The 17,058-nt window shown below is 40.0% G+C and overlaps 1 protein-coding gene across 1 annotated transcript in view; it reads left to right on the top strand.

Moving 5' to 3' along the window:
* The first annotated feature begins 991 nt into the window (after window positions 1–991).
* The window catches only part of LOC135375592 (uncharacterized), a 32,189-nt gene continuing 16,122 nt past the window's right edge, over window positions 992–17,058 (top strand). Inside the window, exon 1 of the mRNA XM_064608268.1 lies at window positions 992–1,342. The gene's annotated coding sequence lies outside the window, so the exon portion shown is untranslated. The remainder of the gene's footprint in view (window positions 1,343–17,058) is intronic.

The raw sequence follows: 17,058 nt of genomic DNA, 5'->3' as shown, positions 1-17,058 counted from the left end.
CATCTCATATTTTTCCTTCATCACAATTTTTGTCTTCTCTATGGAACCATCTCAGAACCGGTAAACTGAGTGTACCCACAAAAATGTTGCAGTGTCATACTGATTACAGCCTGTGCTTGTTATAACCTGTATTATCTTTTAATGCTTTGTAATCTTTGTACTGCTTCCTGCCTCATTTGCTTGCCCATCTGGCGACCTTATATGACCACTGAATGAATTCTCAATCTCGTCATCATCACGCGCCATGATATTTTTTCGCGTGATTAACCGGACAATCACAACCAACTTACGAAATGAGATGAAAATTATTTTCGTGGTTACCTGATGCGCGTCTACTTCGTTTCTTCCAACGAGTGTAGCGGTGCAGTGTTTGAGCCGGCCTTTTCCTGTAGGTGAAAACACTCGGCACGAAATCCGGGTGGCCTTCAGTCGTTGACGGGCTCCCTTATAATTATGGAAGAAAACATTGCTCAAGTTTTTGTCCGTGAGTACTTCAGACATGAAAAGTACGATTAATTACCTGTAACGAAATGGGCACCACATATCCGCGAGTGAGCGTTTGGCTGCCACTGCGTGCCATCAGGCTCCTGTCTCTTCACGGCTTGGACCCACAAAAGACGGGGATGTAACCTTGCAGATGGGAATCGGAAAAAGCTCACGGTATTTTCTGCGCCTCCCCGATAATAGTTCGTGCAGCCAAAAGCGACACAATGCACTGGCATCTCGTTCACCTATTCACAGGCTATTCGCATGCGAGAACCATGTTTCCCAACCAAAGTGAAGCACAGTGCTCCCGCATCCCCTGGTGTCGAGAGTATCACGATCGCGCATGCGCAGTTGACTTTTCGACAAGTCGTGGATTGAGCTAAGCTAACACACCTCCCCTGCGACTTCCAAGGGTGCGTCATCTGAAAGGAGGATAAGTGAGAGAGAGTGGCTGGTTTGTCCCTTCAGATGACGCACCCTTGGAAGTCGATGAGGAGGTGTGTTAGCTTAGGTCAATTGGTAGAGCCCTGGACCGGCAATCCAGAAGTTGTGGGTTCGAGTCCTACAGGTGGCTAACCCTTTCAGTGACTTTCTTCTTTCATCGCTAATTCCACGCTTATCCGTCCGCCGCGGCATCGTTACTGAAGTACAGCCCCACTGCTCGCCGCAGGAGGCTGACGAGTATATATGCTGCATGACTGTAGACAGCTGTTGCTGTTGACGCCGATGTACGCTGCATCACCCAACATGTGCTGTTCCCTGATTTTTGTACACGTCAGAAACTGTTGATCGTCAACGGCGCTCCATGTCGGCGACACAGCCGTCAGCTACGGCCACTGGATCCGAACGATACAAGGTGTGTTGTGATTCTGAACTTGCACTATTGTTTATAGCAGAGATGTGCTTAACTACTTTTTAGTAGTTTAACTATAACAACGAACTACTGTGTCAATTTTAGTTTAATTACTAGCTGAACTGCATCACATGCACACATAGTTAAATCTACTTTGCAACTACTAGAATGTAGTTAATTTTTATAACTACATTTGTAACTATGGTATTTGTGCGCGTTGTTATATTCATAATCTCTGACCCTCAGGCATAGATATAGCATGTGTGTGCATGGGGAGTGAGAAGACAGTGAGCTCCCTCCATACAATACTGATGTAGTGATATGGATGATATGATAGTGATGTAGTGATTGTTGTAAGGTTTGTTTTTGTTGCGCAGCTTTTTATTTGCATATAAAAGTGTGTGTTTCATGGTACGTTAGTAGTAAGAGGGCGTTGAGAAACTACAGGGATGAGAAACTGCAGAACCCCTGCCCCTGAGCACTGCGCGTATTTTTTCCCGCGCGGCGCGTGTGTGGAGGGTTGTCCGCGCGATTATCGGCGGGGTGGGGCTGCGCGTGTGCTTATCGTAGCGTATTTTTCGGCTTGGGCAGACTTCTTTTTCAATCTGTGCCGACTTCAATCATATTTTTTTTCCAGCTACAACAGGTGTGCAGTAGGCTGTTTACATGCAAAAGATAGCCATACACAAAAGTACAAGTGAAAATATATTTATTAAAGTCATTAGTGTCAGAAATTATGTTACGGCTCTGCGTGAATGGGAAAAACACAGTATTTTTTATTAACTGTAATCATACACACAAGTTTTCAATGAATCAGAAGGGATAGCACATTTAATCAAAGAAGATGTTGTTAATCATTACGATTACAATCAAAATTACAAGTTTTATTATAAAAAGTCTGAGATGTGAGAACCTGATAGATGTAAGTAATTTCGAGCACAATATGGAAGGTTTAATATTCCAATATGACATAAATTTAATTAATCAATTTCTATTGAAGTGAATAGCGCAGACATAAGGCAATAATTCGAATCAACACGATCAACACATAGCATTAATATAGAACCAATCATCCAACATGTAGGGAAATAATAGCTACACCATATCAAAACGAGAAACGATCACCACATTTAATCAAAGAAGGTATTCTTAATCGATATGATTATAAATAAAATTATAAGTTGTGTTATAAAAAGTCTAATATTCCTATACGTGAGAACCATCAGTGCAATAGCGGAAGTTCTGATAGTTGTATGTAATTAACTGTGAACAGCAGAGACCCTGGAAGACTATGGGACAAGAACACAAGAGGAAATAAAATCTATACCACTACAAAGAAGTTATTCTTAATCAAAACAACATAGTAATCTATCATTCAGAAAATCAGAAGAAAAAATCTAACTCATCAGAAAAAGATATCTTAAAAATGAACTTCACCACATAGCACGCTCCTAGCCAACAAACAGAACTAATTATATCTGCCATGATTTGTTGAAGACGAGAGGCGTACACATATTTTGTGACAGTTATGAACATTTTCGAGCGCAATAGGGAATCTAAGTTGATTATTCCAACATTACACAATTAACCAATTTCTTATTAAGTGAACAGCATAGACGTAAGGAAATAACGAGAAACAAAACGATCAACAGCTAATAGAGAACCAAAACCCATCACGTAAACAAGAGGTACACAAAGGATTAATAATTGAAAAACAATCTATCAAAAACGAGAAACATGCACGCACTTAACACTGAATAGCAGAGAAACACTCTAAACAGCACATCTGCCAACGTGTAAACAACAGACACATGCAGGAAAATAATTGAAAAACAATCTATAAAAACGATAAACATGCACGAATGAATAGCAGAGAAAGGAAGTTCTGATAGCTGTATGTGATTAACAGCGAACAGCAGAGACCCTGGAAGACCACGAGACACGAACACAAGAGGAAATAAAATCTATAACACTACAAAGAAGATATTATTAATCAAAACAACAGAATAATCTATCATTTTAAATATCATAAAATCATCCTCGTGACTTAATCTAGTCGAACCCATACAATTTTCATTCTAAGAGACACTACAAACATTACTTTGTTTTATCAACACAGAAAATATATTAAAAAAGTAAACTTCACCGCATAGCATGCTCCTAGCCAACAACCAGCTCTAATATTATCTGCCCTGATTTGTTGAAGACGGAAGGCGTACACCTGCTTTGTGACAGTTATGAACATTTCGAGCGCAATAGGGAATCTAAGTTGATTATTCCAACATTACACAATTAACCAATTTCTTATTAAGTGAACAGCATAGACGCAAGGAAATAACGAGAAACAAAAAGATCAACAGCTAATAGAGAGCCAAACCTGCGCACCATCCAACACGTAGAGAAATAATAGCTAATCAATCTATCAAAAGGAGAAACATGCACGCACTTAACACTGAAGAACAGAGGAACACGCGGTGACACGTAAACAACAACAGAGGAAAATAATCTATCATTGAACCATCATAAAATCGAACAATATACAATTTTCATTCTAACAAACACTACGAACCTTGATGGAGGTATCCAAGACATAGAAAATATGCACTGTTTTCATCTCGGTTTTCACTCTTTTCCTCAAAGCCAGGAGACTTTATGTCTCTATCTATATGACCAAGCTCCCATGCTTTATCACTCAAAGGATTGGGGGCTATATTCTTTCGTCCAGCATACAGGACGTTCTAGAGGTCAGATAAGATAGTTCAAAGGCGATATATTTTATTGTGTAGCGCAAATAGATGTCGATATCACTCGCGGGGATCACTATCTTTTCGCATCCTTTCATTGAGATGGAAATCTTTCGTCAAAGTGGTTGTCAAGTCGACCAAGTTTGTAGAGATGCGATATTGTTATTAAACATGTAGAAAAAGTCCGAATTATTAATTGGTAGCAACGATACTCAATCAAAAACGAGAAATAAATTTAATTACATAAACTTTTGTAATATCTTGCAACAGAAAGTTCTAATGAACCACACAGAAAACTCAAATGTGAAACACACCTCAGGAATATGAGGCATTCCCAACTCAGAGATTATTTTTACGTATCTCAATCGAGTGAACAATTGAAACAAATACGACACAATTAATACATCATGCACACATAATGTCCAACTCATAGAATACCAGTCGAACCAGAAACAAAAGAATAATTAATTCAGACAAATCATTTCTAAGCAAGCAGCGTGAATACATCGTAGAATCTATACAGAAACTTGTCATTTTCAATGAATAAACATGATCATCCAGTGGATTCAAGCGATAAAGTGTGATGAAACCTGACAACCCCCAACACCAACATCAAGTTAGGGAGGGACGGGCTCTAGTAAGGCCTTGTACATAGAATCATTGAAAGCGCACATTTTTTCTTACTCATCACATCTTTTTGTAAATCAATTTCCATAATTCTAATGGCATGTGGATATTAATATTATTCTAATCAATAAAATGAGCATAGATATGCTTTTAATTAAGTGTAGACGCGCACTTGAAAACAGAAGAGTCAGTTGTTCTACATTGAAAACATGGACAGATTTTGTACTCGCTACCATAAGTCATGGGGAGATGTGATAAAACACTGCTTCGAAAAGGAAGAGCCGCGAAACGATCCCATTATCGCTTCATTTCAATACGTCCTGGACATGGTCGTATTCGGAGATATGGTACAAGCTACAGAACTGAAGATGCAAGAATTTATATGCCGAATCTACAATACTTATAAAAATATCTGCACATCAACGTCGGAAGGGCCACTGGGATTGATGGCGGAGTTTTTGAGGTTTGCTAACGAAGAATTGAAATACACTAGACCAGATGTAATTGTAATCATTGCAATGGGCATTCCACTCATCAAGAAAGCAGTCGGATCAAATTATCATATACAAGCGGTCTATATCGCACGGTTCATTACGGATTTGTTGAAATTACACATATCTGAGATGGAAAGTACATAAAATCTTATCACGTGATATGTTCCACTACCACGGCAACGCAATTATTTTATTCTACCAGTCAGTGATATCGAATGAACAGAAGTTCAATATTGTCGTGCAAGGTCTGATGTATCATCACTTATTGAAACTCAACAAACATATCAATTGTGGTGGGCCACCGGACGATTTTCATCTGATACTCTCTTGTACGCCATTCAAGAATCTTCATACAAAGAAAGGAAACATCAATAAGAGACTGTGCAAATTCATCGCGACAAAGTGCATGTTGTTGAAGCAATACAAACACGGCGACAACATATCACCTGCGTTAATCAACGCTGGATTCAAGCGCCCAATAATCAGAATAAACTACTTGATGTCTTCGGAATTCATGAATCGAGACAACAAACGAAAACTTCAGAGTTTGGAATAGAATTGTAATTTATCGGAATAAACAAGCATATAATTGAAATAATAATTGTATTCTTTGTCATCATTGTAATGTATTCTACACATCGCAACGAAAACAGCTTATGATTAGATTGAAGATTGCTAAGGAGACGAATATTCCATACTGTGTGCAAAAATTCTAATATGGAATCAGAGCTAGCCATCAAATAGGTTTTACCCCCGACTACACTCTGTACAACTTCATGACCCAAAGGATAGAATTGACGGAGAAGTATCGGTCATTGAAATTTAGAGGCATGATACATCAGTCTATGATTACAAAAATGATCACTAATCTCTTGTGAAGACTTATCATATTTCATGAATTAAATTCCACAGTGCATGTATATTTCTCAATCAGTTTCACTAGCCCAGACGTAGTAAAAGAAGAAGAAAAGGCGTCTTTGACAAGCAACCCGATTGGAGTGCGGAATAAATAAATAAATATTTTCGTCAACACAGTTGTTCGTTTGTATGACTGGATAGGGAAAATGAGCCGTCCAAGATAGGGCAAAACAGGAAATAAGACAAGATAACTGATTGCGGCGGGATAAGTCAAAGCGTTCGCGACAACTTTTACAATCGCATTCGGGTTCAGTGCCTGCGAGATAATACGAAGCCTTCGCGAAAAGCGAATCTATTATCAAATGCCGCGATGCAAATGAAGGATTTTACAAGCATGATGTGCAGGCGAAGTCTACCATTTCTAATCACGTAATCTTCCTAACACACGGCACACAAACGTATATGAAATAATTTCCAAGTGGCAATCAGATTTTGGGAGAAACGGATCACACAACCGCCATCAGAAATGATTAAACAGTATACAATGAAGATGAGCGTTATGCATAAACACAATGAAAGATATGTTATATTAATTATAATAAGCAGATCAGCAAATTCACAAAATATAGTTGAGATTTCCAGTAGCCATACAGAAAAACTATCACATTATTTTAGTGTCATAGCATCCGGGCACTACAAATGGAAAGGCAATACTTTAATTTTATAAGTTTTTAGCTCATAACGTTGTAAAACGCAAAGTCCACACTTAAGATCATTTTCTTCTTTAAATTTTGGAAGTCAAAACTGCACGCTATTTCTTGCATTTTTTAAAGATAGATTAAAAAGTTGTGAATATACTCACACATACTATACAAGATATTTGATTGTGGCTTAAATGCTAAAATTTATCGATTCACATTCAGTAGAAGTGGCGACTACCACACATCAGTAAGAGTTTAATATTATATTAATTATAATATAATATTATTATATAATTATATTATATTTATATAATTAAATATTAAAAGTTACGAATATTTTCCGCACGAAATTTACTTGAAACTCGAAGAAAGGGTCACCCGCGTTGACGAACCCGTTTTCGCAAAAAGCAACACGCTCGCGTGTGGTACCGCGTTAACGCGTCGGGCGCAGAATCGCGTTCGGTTTCGGGTACGGCATTGGGGAAGCGCGGCCCGGCGTGTTGCCGAAACGTCTTCGAGGACGTGGGTGACCCTTTCTTCGAGTTTCAAGTAAATTTCGTTTGGAAAATATTCGTAACTTTTAATATCCACGACATAAAGAATTCGCATTATGTTATAGTGTATGTAGAAAATATCAGTCCATTCGATTAAATTCTCTGTCATCGTGAACGAGTTCTTGTCAAAATGAGCGAGCTGAAGCTTGCATATTGTGAAATTACACATTGTACAACACTGATCATAAATCGCAACACCTGTTCAAATTTTAATTAAACTCTTACTGATGTGTGGTAGTCGCCACTTCTACTGAATGTGAATCGATAAATTTTAGCATTGCATTTATGCCACAATCAAATATCTTGTATAGTATGTGTGAGTATATGCACAACTTTTTAATCTATATCTTTAAAAAATGCAAGAAATAGCGTGCAGCTTCGACTTTGAAAATTTAAAGAAGAAAATGATCTTAAGTGTGGACTTTGCGTTTTACAACGTTATGAGCTAAAAACTTATAAAATTAAAGTATTGCCTTTCCATTTGTAGTGCCCGGATGCTATGACACTAAAATAATGTGATAGTTTTTCTGTATGGCTACTGGAAATCTCAAATATATTTTGTGAATTTGATCTACGTTTATGTGTGACCTGCGCTGATCTGCTTATTATAATTAATATAAAATATCTTCCATTGTGTTTATGCTCATCTTCATTTAACGCTCATCTTCATTGTATACTGTTTAATCATTTCTGATGGCGGTTGTCTGATCCGTTTCTCCCAAAATCTGATTGCCACTTGGAAATTATTTCATATACGTTTGTGTGCCGTGTGTTAGGAAGATTACGTGATTAGAAATGTAGACTTCGCCTGCACATCATGCTTGTAAAATCCTCCATTTGCACCGCGGCATTTGATAATAGATTAATTTTTCGCGAAGGCTTCGTATTATCTCGCAGGCACTGAACCCGAATGCGATTGTAAAAGTTGTCGCGAACGCTTTGACTTATCCCGCCGCAATCAGTTATCTTGTCTTATTTCCTATCTTGGACGGCTCATTTTTCCTATCCAGCCATACAAACGGACAACTGTGTTGACGAAAATAGAGAGTTTTAGTAGACCGTTACGCAGCGAACGGAAGGAACGCTATTCTCCACGTGAGCAAGAGCGCGTGCGCAGGAACGGAAACGTGGCTTCCGCGTTTCACGTTGGAACGATCGGCTCATCTTTTTGCGTTCCGTCCTCTACATTGTTTTCGTTGCACAAAACAACATGGCTGCCTGCAACACCTCCTCCACTGTGTTCGAAGTGAAGACTGCGAGACTGTGCTTCAGTACGAGGGACTACATCTTCTTCTCATAAGAAGCGGTATACCTTGTACCACTCGAAAACACGAACTTCTGGTCTCTGGATGCTGCCAACCAAGTCCGAGTGAGCAACAGCGTCCGCCATAACGGCGGGTGATAGCGATGAACTGACCTGCAGGGAGCAAGGTATATTTAAACAGGTAGCGCAACTCCCATAGGCCCCTGTGTCTTCAGAATGACGCCATGATTGAGACGGTCAGCGCCATCCATCCGTTGCGCAGACTACTACGATTGTAAATAAATGACGTCAGAGATGACGTCACTAGTATGAATAATAATTAGTGCATAATTAGCCATGCACGTTTACATTGGCCCACTTCGCTTGCTCTGTATTCCCTTTTCCGCGCCCAGTCAACAATACCAGACGAGAACACAGAAAAATAAAGCATATCAGGTTTAATGAATCATATCAATTCCAAATACATACGGTTATCACAGATTTTGACAACTCCAAACAGAAAGGCATCGTGATAACCATACAGAAATTAGGAAGGCTCACATATGGCCCATTTCTCACCCAGAGCTATACGTACACCTAGTGATTAGACATTTGCATTTATTCAATGAGTGACCGTTATAGGTCCATTGCAACAAAACACGACATCGTTGGTGCACAGTTGGTTCCTGCTAACACATTCCTCACACTATCATGGCCGCTCGTCCCATGACGAAATCTTTTTTTTTTCGCGGGCCCAGCAACAGGGATGCATTGTATTCACCTGTTCACACGTGTTAATCTTGGTCTATAGCACGGAGATGTGAACGTCGCTTCCTGTTTGACCCAGAGTGTACGAACTCCGTATTACAATGCACGGACACACGGTACGGATACAGAGACGCACGAATAAACACCCCCAACTGTGACACATGCGCAAAGGAGCAGGATACGGAAATGTACTGAGTGGTAGATGATCTCGTATATGCGCACGAGCGGGGCAACAAAAAGTTTTTTCTACATTGAAATTATGAATAACCTATTAGTACACACACAAGCGACGCCCATGTTGCAAAGTTTTTCTGTTTACAACCGTACCTCTACCAGGGGTGCGAAGCTGTAGTATAAATCTATTGTAGCAGAAAACTCACGTGACCTCCGGAGCTCGACCAATGACTGAGGACTAGCCACCCTATTTTTTTTTTTTTTGATTATGTCGCGAATGACGTAAGTGACGTGTCATCCGTTTCTCTCTTACTACTTTCCTCCTCTCTGCTCTGCTTCCCGTCCTCTTTTGTTGTTCCTTTTTTTCTTCCATGCACTGTTTTTTTCTTTTTGTTCGCGTTTGTCGGAATGCAGTGGGAGTTACAGGAATACGACTGAGCCTTGGCTGTTTTTGTCTCATAAAGTATTTATTGTGCTACATACGGTTATGCAAGCAAGACGTACACAGGATGACATTAACATTGCTCCAGAATTTGCTTGAAGAAGCCTGATGTCGGACTGCCTCTGGCAAGGACTGCTACTGGGAACTGGAGCTCAGTGGCTGCAAGATGAAAACAATTGGTATCAGATATACGGTTATGCATGTGAAAGTTGCAATGTAAATCGAAAGAATAAAGGTGCTATTGAACGCGAAAAATAAGAATGGTGATAGGGTTGTGAGAAGCTCGCAGTCATGGGGTGTGATGAGCGACCTTAGTACAAAAATACCTTTTATTGTGCTACTTCACAATTATATATTCAGACCGATTAGCCTGACAATCTTGGCTTTGGTGCTACGTACAGAACAACTACTATGTCAACGCGTCTGACGAAACTTGTCGAGCGAAATCACCAAGAATCAGACTTACAATAGCGTCATACCTTTATACAGTACGACGTGAACGGGTATTTAATCATAACATTTAGATGATATTGTTTCGCAAAAAGAAATATAGTCTACCATCGTATCTACAAAGCTACGCTGTCTGCCTCGGTCACCGCGTATTCCGGTAACTGTTAAGCAACTTATTCACAATACACGAAGTGAATGCGGTGTTGTAAGGTAACAAGCAACGACAAATGACTTACCTCTCGGCAGTCGTTGACCAGGTATCGGGTACGAGGCGTTCGGACGCTCGAATAGTTTCTACACCAAGAAGCAGAGCACAAATGTTGCGCAGGCACATTCCCTGGCAGCTGTGACTGTTCGAGGACGCTCACATGATACAGCTTGCGTTTTTAAACAGGAAAAATCACAACTCATAGTCCAACACAACCGCTACACAACACGAACCGTCCGAAACGGACGCCGGCGGGCGACTCCGTGGACGCCGGTTCCAACCGGCACAGCCGCCGCGCTGTCGCCTGTTCGAGCGCTCGCTAACAAATTCGAAAACAGCCAATCATCGCTCAGAAAACGAAATCATCCTTATGGGAACCAATCAGTAATCACTAGCCACCGGATGTCTCCATGACGTTCAATTTGTGACGTTTTCTGACGTCCGATGACGTGAACGCATGAAGCGCCTCACTTTATCCCGCAAAGGAACTGGCGAGTTTCGGGCCCTTGCCTCTGCTGTCAACACCCAGGATCGCTCGCGCCTCTTGCTGGTGGCCTTGCCGATGGGTCTGATTTGGTATTTTCGCTAGTTTTCGCTACCAGTTTAGATATACCTTGCAGGGAGTGTCCGTTGTCCTTTCGTTTGTTGGTGGAACAACAAATTAATTTTCAAACGCAAAGAAAACAAGAACAGAGCACGAAAACGTAGTTATATTAGGCAATTCGTTCGGAAACAGATACGTAGACAACTTGGGAATGGTAGTCCATGGCCGTTGGATGGCAACACAGTTCTTACCGTACCGTTCGTAGCGTTGCCTGACGATCTGCTAAAACTCTCTTGCTATCCGTTTGACGGTAGCGAACTACGTGCTCTGCGTTAACTTTCCGTGCGTTACGGAACGGTCTACTTAAACTACCTAATATTTATTTATTTATTCCGCACTCCAATCGGGTTGCTTGTCCAAGACGCCTTTTCTTCTTCTTTTACTACGTCTGGGCTAGTGAAACTGATGGAGAAATATACATGCACTGTGGAATTTAATTCATGAAATATGATAAGTTTTCACAAGAGATTAGTGATCGTTTTTGTAATCATAGGCTGATGTATCACGCCTCTAAATTTCAATGACCGATACTTCTCCGTCAATTCTATCCTTTGGGTGATGAAGTTGTACAAAGTGTAGTCGGGGGTAAAACCTATTTGATGGCTAGCTCTGATTCCATATTAGACAACAACAACAACAACATAGATGAATGGATGATGATGATGTGGGATGTTCCATATTAGAATTTTTGCACACAGTATGGAATATTCGTCTCCTTAGCAATCTTCAATGTAATCATAAGCTGTTTTCGTTGTGATGTGTAGAATACTTTACAATGATGACAAAGAATACAATTATTATTTCAATTATATGCTTGTTTATTCCGATAAATTACAATTCTATTCCAAACTCTGAAGTTTTCGTTTGTTGTCTCGATTCATGAATTCCGAAGACATCAAGTAGTTTATTCTGATTATTGGGCGCTTGAATCCAGCGTTGATTAACGCAGGTGATATGTTGTCGCCGTGTTTGTATTGCTTCAACAACATGCACTTTGTCGCGATGAACTTGCACAGTCTCTTATTGATGTTTCCTTTCTTTGTACGAAGTTTCTTGAATGGCGTACAAGAGAGTATTAGATGAAAATCGTCCGGTGGTCCACCACAATTGATATGTTTGTTGAGTTTCAATAAGTGATGATACATCAGACCTTGCACGACAATATTGAACTTCTGTTCATTCGATATCACTGACTGGTAGAATAAAATAATTGCGTTGCCGTGGTAGTGGAACATATCACGTGATAAGATTTTATGTACTTTCCATCTCAGATATGTGTAATTTCAACAAATCCGTAATGAACCGTGCGATATAGACCGCTTGTATATGATAATTTGATCCGACTGCTTTCTTGATGAATGCAATGCCCATTGCAATGATTACAATTACATCTGGTCTAGTGTATTTCAATTCTTCGTTAGCAAACCTCAAAACTCCGCCATCAATCCCAGTGGCCCTTCCGACGTTGATGTGCAGATATTTTTATAAGTATTGTAGATTCGGCATATAAATTCTTGCATCTTCAGTTCTGTAGCTTGTACCATATCTCCGAATACGACCATGTCTAGGACGTATTGAAATGCAACGATAATGGAATCGTTTCGCGGCTCTTCCTTTTCGAAGCAGTGTTTTATCACATCTCCCCATGACTTATGGTAGCGAGTACAAAATCTGTCCATCTTTTCAATGTAGAACAACTGACTCTTCTGTTTTCAAGTGCGCGTCTACACTTAATTAAAAGCATATCTATGCTCATTTTATTGATTAGAATAATATTAATATCCACATGCCATTAGAATTATGGAAATTGATTTACAAAAAGATGTGATGAGTAAGAAAAAATGTGCGCTTTCAATGATTCTATGTACAAGGCCTTACTAGAGCCCGTCCCTCCCTAACTTGATGTTGGTGTTGGGGGTTGTCAGGTTTCATCACACTTTATCGCTTGAATCCACTAGATGATCATGTTTATTCATTGAAAATGACAAGTTTCTGTATAGATTCTACGATGTATTCACGCTGCTTGCTTAGAAATGATTTGTCTGAATTAATTATTGTTTTGTTTCAGGTTCGACTGGTATTCTATGAGTTGGACATTATGTGTGCATGATGTATTAACTGTGTCGTATTTGTTTCAATTGTTCACTCGATTGAGATACGTAAAAATAATCTCTGAGTTGGGAATGCCTCATATTCCTGAGGTGTGTTTCACATTTGAGTTTTCTGTGTGGTTCATTAGAACTTTCTGTTGCAAGATATTACAAAAGTTTATGTAATTAAATTTATTTCTCGTTTTTGATTGAGTATCGTCGCTACCAATTAATAATTCGGACTTTCTCTACATGTTCAATAACAATATCGCATCTCTACAAACTTGGTCGACTTGACAACCACTTTGACGAAAGATTTCCATCTCAAGGAAAGGATGCGGAAAGATAGTGATCCCCGCGAGTGATATCGACATCTATTTGCGCTACACAATAAAATATATCGCCTTTGAACTAAATATATCGCCTTTGAACTATCTTATTTGACCTCTAGAACGTCCTGTTTGCTGGACGAAGGAATATAGCCCCCAACCCTTTGAGTGATAAAGCATGGGAGCTTGGTCATATAGATAGAGACATAAAGTCTCCCGGCTTTAAGGAAAAGAGTGAAAACCGAGATGAAAACAGTGCATATTTTCTATGTCTTGGATACCTCCATCAAGGTTCGTAGTGTTTGTTTGAATGAAAATTGTATATTGTTCGATTTTATGATGGTTCAATGATAGATTATTTTCCTCTGTTGTTGTTTACGTGTCACCGCGTGTTCCTGTGTTCTTCAGTGTTAAGTGCGTGCATGTTTCTCCTTTTGATAGATTGATTAGCTATTATTTCTCTATGTGTTGGATGGTGCGCAGGTTTGGCTCTCTATTAGCTGTTGATCTTTTTGTTTCTCGTTATTTCCTTACGTCGGGATCACTCTGGTTTACACTTCGCAAAATAAACTTCGAGAATAAACTCCTCGAAATAAATCACGAAAAAATCCACGGTGTAAAGATAAAGCCGTAAAAATCAACTTTTGCGATACAAACGCTTCAGATTCAAACTTTCAAAATAAATCGTCTCTGATTGGTCGACAGGCACGGCAGCCTCAGAGCAGCGAAGGCTTTTGGCTCCCGCGTCTCAAAATAGTTCCCCGCAGGGTGAGGCTTTTTGCGGTAGGCTGGGAACGAGAGTGCCGAGTCTGGACGAATCGTTTACTGTATTTTCCGCCGGCTGTCAGGATTCTGTTGACACTGCTGTTAATGATTTGCTCTGCTGCTCGCCTGTCAAATTTGAGTATGTCGAACTCTGAATTCGTGTGGTGTCACCGAATGAGTTCCCGGTGTTGATCCCAGCCGTCCCAGCTATGGTGGACACCTCCTATATTATGAACATTGTCGCGAACATCGCCATTCTCCTGCAGCTGCCTTGGTTGTGAAGTCGTAGAGTTGAAAAGTGACGATTGACGAAAAAGCCTGATTCCGATACCGTGTGGATGTGTTGTGTTTATCCGTCTGTATGTGTTTGTGTGTGTTCCAGCCTCAGAACCGTAGAATCGTGAAATCGCAACCTGCCTGTGGTTTTCCTTGTGAGCCTACGTTCTGATTAACGCACGGAACAGGTACTGGACAGACTCTCGAAATGCATTTCTGCAAATAAGCTGCATATGAATGTGAAGAAATTGTGTGTTGGTTTGCAAGAAAAAACTATTTTCTCGCGAATGAATAACTTGAGTCAGCAGAGGTCCTAATTTTTTTGTAACCAGCATACGGTAATCTCAAAGTGTAACGAAATAAGATTCAATTTCAGGAACATCCACATTGATTCGCGCACCTCCCTAGACAACGATTTGCCATGCAAAAGCTGCAAAAGATGTATCTAGACATAATACTTCAAGCACTTTGTTTTCACTGGAACCGAAGAATGCCATTTTCAAGGTCTTAAAAACCATGAAATTTTCTCACAGGAATTTTTGCATCTTTTTTATTCGCGTGGACATACAGTGTAAATTCTGGTTATCAGATGTCGGAACTGAAGAAAACTAAGAGCAATGAAGTAACTGAAATCAGAAGTGTAAGAAATGAATGGCACCCTCTGTTGTCTTTGTTTGCCTTCCTTTCTCTCCTATGATCTTCGCATTCAGAAATCCCCAAGTACGTTTATTAGCAGTCACTCTTTATGCCAAGAAGAGGTATAAAATTTACGGTACCAGCTACTTCACCGTGTTGTACCCTTACACCCATTTTTACAGCTTATAAATATTGTGCTGAAATACGAAATCGCTGTAAAACTTGCATCCTGTACGACATTACATTAAATGTGCTGCTTGCAGTTCTGCAGCGTTGTTTCTTCCTCACGTTCAAGTGAAAAGGCAAAAAGAACGTTCCGGGACTTACTCTCACACAGCCATTATTTCGGGGCCATGTCCTTGCACTAAATGGTCACGAGCATACTTTGGAAAACTATAGCGGCACATAGGGAAACCGACATTGCATTTGCACCGACCTTCTGTTTCTAATAATTAAACGAGACCTAATTAGTACATTCGCTTCGGATGTAGTACATGTTGTCATCCTTTATAACTGCAAAAATATTATTTCTCTAAGAATAAAAAATCAGTTCATGGACATGCTATATGTACCGCACCTACTAGAAATTAACCAGTGCTTGCTGAAAATATACTGGTATTTGTGTTTTATGTGACGTATGGCCCACATTTTCTTTTTGACCAGCTATGCCAGTGTGAGAGCTCCTACGCCAGACTAGCTAATTCCTCCTCTTTGTCCTCTATGTGGTCACATATATGTTACGCTACAAGGAAGCTACCTGATACCACAGTACCAAACAGGTGAATTTACATGAAGACAATCACATAGCAGAGTGAATAACAACCACCATTATTGACTTGCTTGGTCGATGACAACCGAAGGTGGCATATTTCTTTCCTCAGATTTTTTTTATTGGTTTGTTCCAGCTAAAAACAGAAGCCGTACACTGAGCAGCAGGGCATAATAAAACCCTCCATAAGCATCACTTTGCCTCTTTGGCTTTGGCAAGCGTGACTTTGCCTCCACAAGCATAACTTTGACATAATTGCTTTGTGCCGTGATATAGGGTACCATGACTGTGTTCGCAGTACCATTTAAGACGTTGGCACCTATAGGGCTAGAGTGTAACCCCCTATAGTGTGCAGATATTCTGATGCCTGCAGAGCTGTAAGCTGTTCTTCCGGGTGAAAGAAAGCTTGAAGACTGCATACGTTGTGGCTCACTGCCAAAGAGATACGGTTGGAGAAGAAATTACTGGACATAAAGCACAGTGAGGCATGCTCCACCCAGGCCACAAGGAGGTACACAATTAATTTGAGCCACCTTCTGTTAATGCAGCAAAAACACCTATTTCCACTAAAAGAAAGACTGTTTTTTTTTTCTGTTGTGGTTGAAGGGCACATGAGATCATAATAAATTGTTTCCAAAAGCTGTTATGTCGCATTCTGACATGATCTGAGCCAATATGGTCAGCTGATGCTATAAGACCTACAGAAAACACATGCCAGCAGATTCTGAACATGCTATAGGAGAGGGTATGCCCTTGAAATGATGAGATTTGTTCACTTTCCAGATGACTCCAGGTATGTGAAAACAATCATAAATGTTGACAAAGCTGTCATGAAGCAGCGACTGCAATTAATCTGTAGAACTGGGCAGAACGGTTGAATGCAGAATTTGTTCAAAGTGTGCTATAGCGTCATACAGATGGGATATGAATGAGCTGACAAACATTTTTCTTGTGTAAGAGCAAATACACCTGTAGGTTCTCAAAATA

The sequence above is a fragment of the Ornithodoros turicata genome, unplaced genomic scaffold (genome assembly GCF_037126465.1).
Source record: "Ornithodoros turicata isolate Travis unplaced genomic scaffold, ASM3712646v1 ctg00000903.1, whole genome shotgun sequence".
NCBI classification, from domain to species: domain Eukaryota; kingdom Metazoa; phylum Arthropoda; class Arachnida; order Ixodida; family Argasidae; genus Ornithodoros; species Ornithodoros turicata.
The sequence above is the reverse complement of the archived record's forward strand: the minus strand, read 5'-3'. Positions and strand labels throughout refer to the sequence as shown.